General features: G+C 37.6%; 1 pseudogene; it reads right to left on the bottom strand.

Annotated features, from left to right (window-relative positions):
- Positions 1-227: 227 nt before the first annotated feature.
- LOC125615404 overlaps positions 228-8,749 on the bottom strand; it is a 14,774-nt pseudogene continuing 6,252 nt past the window's right edge.

Raw genomic sequence — 8,749 nt, 5'->3', positions numbered from 1 at the left:
ATATATATATATATATCTCATGTAAGGATTCTTCTTAGATAGTCCCTTTATCATTATTTAATGCCCCTCTTTATTCTTGGTAATCTTCCATGCTCCACAGTCTATTCCATCTGAATTAGTGTTGCCACTCCCACTTTTTAAAATTAGTGTTAGCATGGTATAACATTACTTAATAAATCTATATAATTTTAATCTTTATATTTGAAGTGGGTTTCTTTAACTAATAATCAATTTATTAAAACAGTTGATCTAGACATCTGCAATGTGACATTAATCTCAACTCCTGGCTCAATATATATGAAAATAATCCACTTAACAATCTCAGAAGGACTGTGCAAATCAAAGAGTCACTTGTGGATTCTCACCTGGAATTGAACCCATGTCTTAAAACCATCAAAAGCATTTCTCCTACAGTGATTCTTGGTTGGCATCTGAATTGGTCCTTTGACTTTTGAGATTTCTTTTCCTTGGCTCCTCTGACCAATTCAACACACACGTTGCAGCTGGTTAGGGTAATTCTAATTCAGTAAATTGCAATCTGTGTTTCTACCAGTATGTTTCTGGTATCTTCAATGGCCAGGATGCAGCTTACTGACCAACTTGTTCCTTGGCAAGAGTGAATAGCAGTGAGTCAGGAGCAGAAGAGCTAAGCTCCAGCACTGGCAACTATGCTTTCCTCAGAAAAAGCTGAAGTGGGTTTCTTGTAGAAACATGAAGTTGGGGTTTGTCTGACAATTTGTGGAGGGGAGAAGGGTACTGGTGACTCAAACCCAGAGCCTTGAACTATCCCTGAGCTACAGTTCTTTTTTATTTTTTGAGACAGGGTTTTGCTAAAAATGCCCAGACTGACCTCAAACTTATAATCCTCCTGACTTATCCTCCCAGGTTGCTGGGATCACTGGTGTGCACACCATGCCCAACTTAATGATCCACTTTGACAATCTGTCTTTCAATTAATGCATTTATACTGTTTTAAAAACTCATCATTGGGGCTGGGGTTGTAGTTCAGCGGTAGAGTGCTCTCCTAGCACGTGCAAGGTGCTGGGTTCAATCCTCAGCACCACATAAAAATAAATAAATAAAGGTACTGTGTCCAACTACAACTAAAAAAAAAATTAAAAAACTCATCATTGACACAGTTGGTTTAATATATTACTGTATGTAACATGTACACATAGAATAGATATATTTACTACTGTAAATTTACATAAATAATATATATACAGAAGTATCCATAATCAAATACATTGTTATTAAAATTTGGAACAAACTATTATCACTAAAAGAAATCTAGAATAAAAAAATAGATTTTTATTTTATCCTTAATGTTTCTTTGATGATTTTCCTTTGTTTATATAGATCCAAGTTTCTATGCTATATTCTTTTCCTTATCTCCAAAGAATTTTTAACTTTTCTTGCAAATCAGGTCTATTGGCAACAAAATTTCCCACTTTTTGTTTGATAAAGTCTTATTCCACTTTGGATTTTTTCTGATTGAACTCAGGGTGCTTTATCACTGAGCTACATCTACCAGCTCTTTTTTATTATCTGTTACCCAGGTTGGCCTTAAACTTGTGATCCTCCTGCTTCAGCATCCCGAGTAACATGTATTGGCATGTGCCAACTCCCTCATCTAGTTCTCCAGTTTTTTGAAATCTAATTTTACAGCATACAGAATTCAAGGTTTTTGAGTTTTTTCCTCTCAAATTTTTATATTTTACTCCAGCCACTTATTGCTTGCAGGGTTTCTGATAAATTGGTTGTAATTCTTGATTTTATTACCCAGTGTAAGGTGGTGCTTTTTTCTCTCTGGCTTCTTTCATAATTTTTTCCTCTCTTGATTTTCTACACTTTAAAATGATATACCTGTGTAAGTTTGTTGTTGTTTGTTTGTTGGCATTTGTCCTGTTTGGATTTCCTGAGCTTCCTGGATCTGATTTGGTGTTTGACAATACAGAGAAAAATTTCAAAATTTCTCCTTTCATTTTCTCATTTCTTCTGTTTCTAATACTCCAATGACACATTATCGCTTCTTCAGTTGTTCCCTGGTCCTTGGATTTTTTTCTCACGTTTTTTTTCAGTCTTCATTCTCTTTGCAGTTTTGGAGGTTTATTTTGACATATTTTTAAGTTCTGACTTTTTTTTAGCTGTAGATTGACACAATATTTTTAATTAGTTATCTATTTTTATGTGGTGCTAAGGATCGAGCCCAGTGCCTCACATGTGCTAGGCAAGTGCCTTACCAGTGAGCTACACGCCCAGTCCTATGCTCCTTACTTGTGTCCAGTGTGTTAGTCAGCTTTCACCACTGTGACCAAAAGACCTGACAAGAACATCAAAGAAGAGGAAAGTTTAGTTTGGTTGGTGATTTCAGAGGTTCAGTCATGGTGGGCTGGCTCCAGAGCTCTGAATATGAAGTGAGGCAGAATATTATGGCACAAGGGCATGGCGGAAGAATATTGCTCTGTTCATGGCAGCCAGGAAGCAAAGAGAGTTTGAGTGCAAGGAGGCAGGGATAATATAATCCTCAAAAGGCATACCCCCAATGACCTACTTCCTCCAGCCATGCCCTATCTGCCAACCATTAATCCACTCAAAATATTAACACATCAAGTGGATCAATCCACTAATTAGATTATAGCTCTTATAATCTAATCATTTTACTTCTGAACATTCCTTCATTTGTCTCACACCTGGGTTTTGGGGGACACATCATATACAAACCATAACATCCAATCTACTAATAAACCTGTCAAAGGCATTCTCTATGTCTGTTACTCTGTTTTTATCTCTAGCATTTCTTTCTTTTTTTTTTTTCATTTAGGATCTCTCTGCTTACTTTGTTCATCTGTTCTTTCATATTGCCTTTATTAATTTGGGCCCTTAGTGTATTCATTGTAGTTATTTTAAATTCTTGGTCTGATCATTCCAACATCCCTGACACATCTAGTTCCCATACTTATGTGCACATGCGCTCACGCGCGCGCTCTCTCTCTCTCTCTCTCTCTCTCTCTCTCTCGTCAAATTGTGTTTTATGGCCAAGTGTGGTGGCATATCACTATAATCTCAACAACTCGGGAGGTTGAGGCAGAAAGATTACAAATTCAAAGCTAGCCTAAGCATTTTACCAAAATCCCATTTCAAAATGAAGAATAAAAAGAGCTGGGGACAGAGCTCAGGGAGAGCCCACCCACACAAGGTTTAATCCCCAATACCCCCCCAAAAAATGTGTTTTATGTCTTTTAGTGTGCCTTGCAATTTTCTCATGACAGCTGATCATGATGTAACAGACAAAAAGAACTGCCATAAATAGGCCTTCAGTAATGTGATGGTAAGAATTGGAGAGAGGGGAAGCTTTCTATGGCCTCATGACTAGGTTATTTTAGTAAACTTATGCCTCTGGACTGTAAGATTCACAACTATTTCCCACGTTTCTCCTTCTTTAGGTAGGACAGGATGGCTACAATGGGCTAGAATTGCATAAGGAAGGTCACTGCTGATTGGACTCGGGTATTTCCCTTCTCCAAGTCAGTTAGGCTCTGATAAACTCCATGCTATAGTTTGAATGTTACCTCCAAGTTCATGTTATAATTTGATTGCCATCATGACCATACTAAGAAATGGGAGGGCCTTTCAGAGGTGATAATAGATTAATGCCATATTGCAGAAGTGGGTTAGATTATCTCAAAGGTGGATTCATGGTAAAAAAGGATGAGTTCAAGGGCTGGGTCCCATGGGTGTGACCCTATCCAAACACCTCTGAACAGAGATTCAATACATACTTTGCCTTTCAAAAGTTTTGGTAAAATCTGGACTCTGTACAAGAAATAAGGAGACAGTTCTAGGAGCTTTCAGTCTTTGTTTCAGATTCCCTTCTTTATAGTATTTGGTAAGGTATGCTGCTTTATAGCTTGCATCTTAAGGTAACAACTTTCCTAATTCCTTAAAAATGAAAAAATCTTTTCCCTCTACATTTTCATTTTTATCATTGCCAGTGGATTTCAAAAAAGAGAGTTAAATGCTTATTCCTCCATCATCTTTTGCAGAAGATCTATTCCTTTATTTTCAATTTTTTGTGGTTGTATCTTTGGAAAGCATCACATAGTTGGATTAAAATAACAATCTGAATATTCTAATAGACAAACTTAACTCATTTAAAATTTGATAAAGGTGGGCACAGTGGTACATGCTTGTAATCCTAGCCACTCAGGAGGTTGAGGCAAGAAAATTACAAGTTCAAAACTAGCCTGGGCAATTTAGGGAGACCCTCTCTCAAAAAAAGCTCAGTGGTAGAGCACTTGCATAGTACATGCAAGGTCTTGGGTTTGATCCACAGCACAGAAAAAAAAATTTGTTTTTTATTTTTATTTTGGTGGTGGCTAAAGTATAAGTCTTAATGTTTCATAAACACTTAAGTAGAAGTCAATTAATGAAAAACTGAAATAAAGGAAAATGTAGACAACGGAAAGGCTAACGTAATTCATTCTTTGACTGCAAAATGAACAAAACTGGAAGAACAGTCCTAAAGTGTTTCCAAGATGGATGGTCAGTAGAAGTATTTTGAGAAAGGATCAGATAACACCACAGAAGAAGGAAGTTTTGGACTTTGCTTAACTATATAAATCAAAGCCTGTGACACAGGGGTACTGAATTCCTGTTGCTTCTCACATCGACTCTGATCAGATAATTGTAATATATCATAAAGTTATGTTCATATTGCCTTCTCTATTCTTTTTTTTTAGTTGTAGTTGGGCACAATACTTTTATTTTATTTATTTATTTTCATGTGGTGCTGAGGATCGAACCCAGGGCCTCGCACATGCTAGGTGAGCACTCTACCACTGAGTCACAACCTCAGCCTCTTGACTTCTGCATTCTAATTATTCCCAAAGAAAGAAGAAATCATGAACTAGAGAAAGACACACAGTAACATAAGAGCTGACCAGGGCAGACTGAGCAGCCTATTGCTTAGATTGGTCTATCTGCTCTTACGACAGCCCAGTAAGTCTGAGTTTGCCTAGACAATGTTCTAACACAGGAAGTTCACAAACAAGGTATAATTGCTATTTTTGAATTTATTCTTACTCTCTTATGTTATTTTTCCAATGTACCATTCTTTATTGTGGTTATTTCCTCTTTCCTTTTTTTGTCGGGGGGGTGTCATTTTCTTTTCATTATTTCCTCTAATGGCTTGGAAAACATACAGTTTACTTCTCTTCCTCTTAAAATTATTCTTAAATTTTGAAGGAATACTCTGTCATTTGAACACTGTCACTTTGGCCAAAAGCACCTATAACAGTATCATTGGCTACAGTCTCCCCTGCTGGCCTTCATCTACCTTACCCCAACACATATCCTAATTTCTGAGGATATATCTGAGGATCCAGTCCCAGATTAACACATTGACTTACTCAATAATTACTTATATCTAACTATTTTGTTTGATATCCTTCACCACCATTTATCCCTTTCCCATCCTTGGATTAGTTTCACAGGAAAATTATTTAATAAGAGAAATATGCTAATATTTCTCTTATAAAATTATTTAATTAGAAATAATTTAATAAGAGAAATGTATTTGCAGTAGTTTTCAAATAAAAATCAGCATGACAGTCTCACAAATATGAGCAAGGAATTAAGTTCTATGGGGGAAAAAGCCAATTTCTGTGCTATCAAAGACTCAGGAACACCAAGGGCACCAACCAGTTTCTTTTCTGAGGATGAGACCTTGGTAATATCATTTGGTTAAGAACCAAGACAGGCTGGACACAGTGGCACACGCCTGTAATCCCAGAGACTTGGGAGGCTGAGACAGGAGGAGCACGGGTTCAAAGCCAGCCTCAGCAAGGGCAAGGTGCTAAGCAACTCAGTGAGACCCTGTCTCTAAAAAAACAGGGCTGGGGATATGGCTCAGTGGTCGAATGCCCCTGAGTTCAAACCCCAGTACCCGCTCTCCCCCACAAAAATAGAGGGAAAAAAAAAAGAACCGAGACAGCCTAGAATTTGTTCCCACTAATGGGAACCTGTTATTTCTGAATGCTAACCACAGTCATAATGATAAAAGGGGAAAGCTTAGCAAGACTTGAGTTTCCCACTTCCAACACAACCTTGCTCTGTCTGAACTGCATCTCCAGCAATTGAACATTCTGCTAGAACCTGAGGACCATGAGAAGATGCATTAAGATATGCTGTCTTGAGAGCCACAGCCAAAGGGGCCCCAGCAAACTTCCAGCTGCCAGCACCAGCTGCCAGCTGATGATTGGCTCACAGTGGCCCCAGCAGAAGGGGCCCCAGCAAACTTCCAGCTGCCAGCTGATGATTGGCTCACAGCGGCCCCAGCAAACTTCTAGCTGCCAACTGATTGGCTCCTCTGCGGTGATGCTCATTGGGTTGTTTCCCTGCCCTTTCAGACCATGGAGCTGCTCATTGGGGGACTTTTTTTGGCTCCACCCACGCGACCCAGCCAATGGGCCTCAAGAGCAGGAGGAATGGGGGAGGTAGAAAGGCTTGTGGGAAGCAGGTGGTGGCAGTTGGGCTCTGAAGGTTTTCCTGAGGAGCTGTGTGGTTTGGTGTGTGTGTTCTAAAAATAAAGTTCATTTCTTTTGACAAGTGGCTCCTGAATTGTGCCCAGCCAAACTGCTGCAATGCTGCACTGGCTCTGATCTGTATAATCACCTCATTTTAATAACATTTATATCCTTAGTTAATTAAATCAGAAATAGTTGGGGAAGTGTTACCTTTGTGCAGGGGCAGGAAAGGGAAGAATAATTTTCCATAACACACAAGCCACCCAAAATACCTAAAAGTGGTAAACTTTAAGACTTTGTACATCTAAAAACAATAACTTTATTTTGTCCTCCCATTTAAATGTTTCTTAGGCTAGATATACTATCTAACCAGTTAAAAAATCATTTTAATCTCCTATCTTTGAAAGAGTTATTTCCTTTTCTTTAAAGACTGTTACAATAAAAGAACTGATTGTTTCTTTGTAGACAACCTGTTTTTTTTTCCTATCTGAAAGATTTTTAGTATTTTCTCCATATCCTTTTCTTCTTAAATTTCATAATATACTTAGGTGTAGGCCTTTTATAATTTATTGTACTTACACTTGATGGATTGTTCTAATCTGAAGCCTTTTGTCTTTTCCAGTTCTAGGAAATTTTTTTCTCTCCTCCCTTCTTTTTACTTGATTATATCTGGAATTCCTATTAAATACTGAATTTCTAAATCTGGATTCTATGTGCCCTTTTTCTTTGCCATTTCAAATTCCTTAATCTTTCCTCTAGGTTCTCAAAAAATTTCACAGCTTGATCTTGAAGCTAATTTGCTCTGTGATTGTTACTTCATTCCGATACTGAGTTCTTCATTTTAACAATCATATTTTTAACATCTATTTCATAGTCAAGGTTGCAGTATTCTCAAATCTGAGAATATTTGTTTTAAATCTTTCTCTGCTTGCCACACTAACTGATTTCTTGGTATTTGTTCTTTTATTTCTTAAATTTGGTACTTCTTTTTTCATGATATTGATTTTCTTCAAGTACTTGGTTTAACTGCCTGTTTCCTTTGTACTTGAGAATTTCTATGTTTGTTTATTTTACTGTGACCTGACTAATACATGTAAAGGAGAGGCTGGATACTTAGCACCAAAACCCTCTATTCCTTCTAGAAATCAGTACAGACAACTGGAGAAAAACCAGTCTCTTTAGCCCCAGTGCTCACATGGCAGTGAACTGTATGTCAATTATATCTTGATAAAGCTGTTTTTAAACTGATGTCACAGATTGATGGTAGAAACAGTTGACATGCTAAAGAACTAAGCATAATTCCCTTAAAAAAACAAAATCTCCCTGATTATCCTAGGCCTTTCCCCTTCCTCCTATATGTTGAAACTGAGCCTGGTGTTCTTCACATTCCAAACACCCATTTATTTTAACTACCAAACTATGTTTTTCTCCAGATTTGTTTGAAAATAGAACATATGTGCCCAGTCTACCTTCTTGATCTAATTTCCCTGCCTACATCTATTAAGAGAAAATCTACATAGCTGGGTGCAGTGGCTCAGGAGACTGAGGCAAGAGGATCACGAACGAGTTCAAAGCAACTTACCAGCCTCAGCAACTTAGGGAAGCACTAAGCAACTCAGTGAGACACTGTTTATATAAAATTTAAAAAAAAAAGGTTGGGTTGTACCTCAGTGATTAAGCACATCCTTGGGTTCAATCCCTAGTGCAAAAAAAAAAAAAAAGATGAAACCTTCAATATGAATAAATCTCATCTATAACACAAAGCTAGAGATGTCAGAGTTAACAGTGCATTCAGTATTATTCCATTTATATTAAAATTCAAACAGGCAAAGTCAGAATAGGGATTATTATTAGGAAGTTGACTGAATAGGGCAAAAGGTCTTATTGGATCTTAGAACTGTTCTGTTTCTTGCTCTGGGAGCTGGGTACATAGGTGCCCTAACTTTGGGAACACTGAAGACTTACCAGACCAGAAGCTGGTTAAATACAGAGATCAAGAGAAGTAAGCCCTACCTTTGTTAATTCTGGAAGTGGCTGAAAAGTACTTTCGAGAATTGCTCAGGTATGCGGGTAGAGAATGGAGTCCAGAGTCAACTAGGTGAACAAATAAACCTTATTTGATTTGGGTTGGAATCTTCAGGGCTTGCAACTTAGAAGAGAAAAGCAGAAGCAGTTTAGTTCTTAAAAAGAAAAGATTGGAGTGTTGTTTTTTTTTTTTTGGT

The sequence above is a fragment of the Marmota marmota genome, unplaced genomic scaffold (genome assembly GCF_001458135.2).
Source record: "Marmota marmota marmota unplaced genomic scaffold, marMar, whole genome shotgun sequence".
NCBI lineage: Eukaryota > Metazoa > Chordata > Mammalia > Rodentia > Sciuridae > Marmota > Marmota marmota.
Note: the sequence above shows the minus strand (reverse complement) of the source record. Positions and strands in the feature narration are given on the sequence as shown.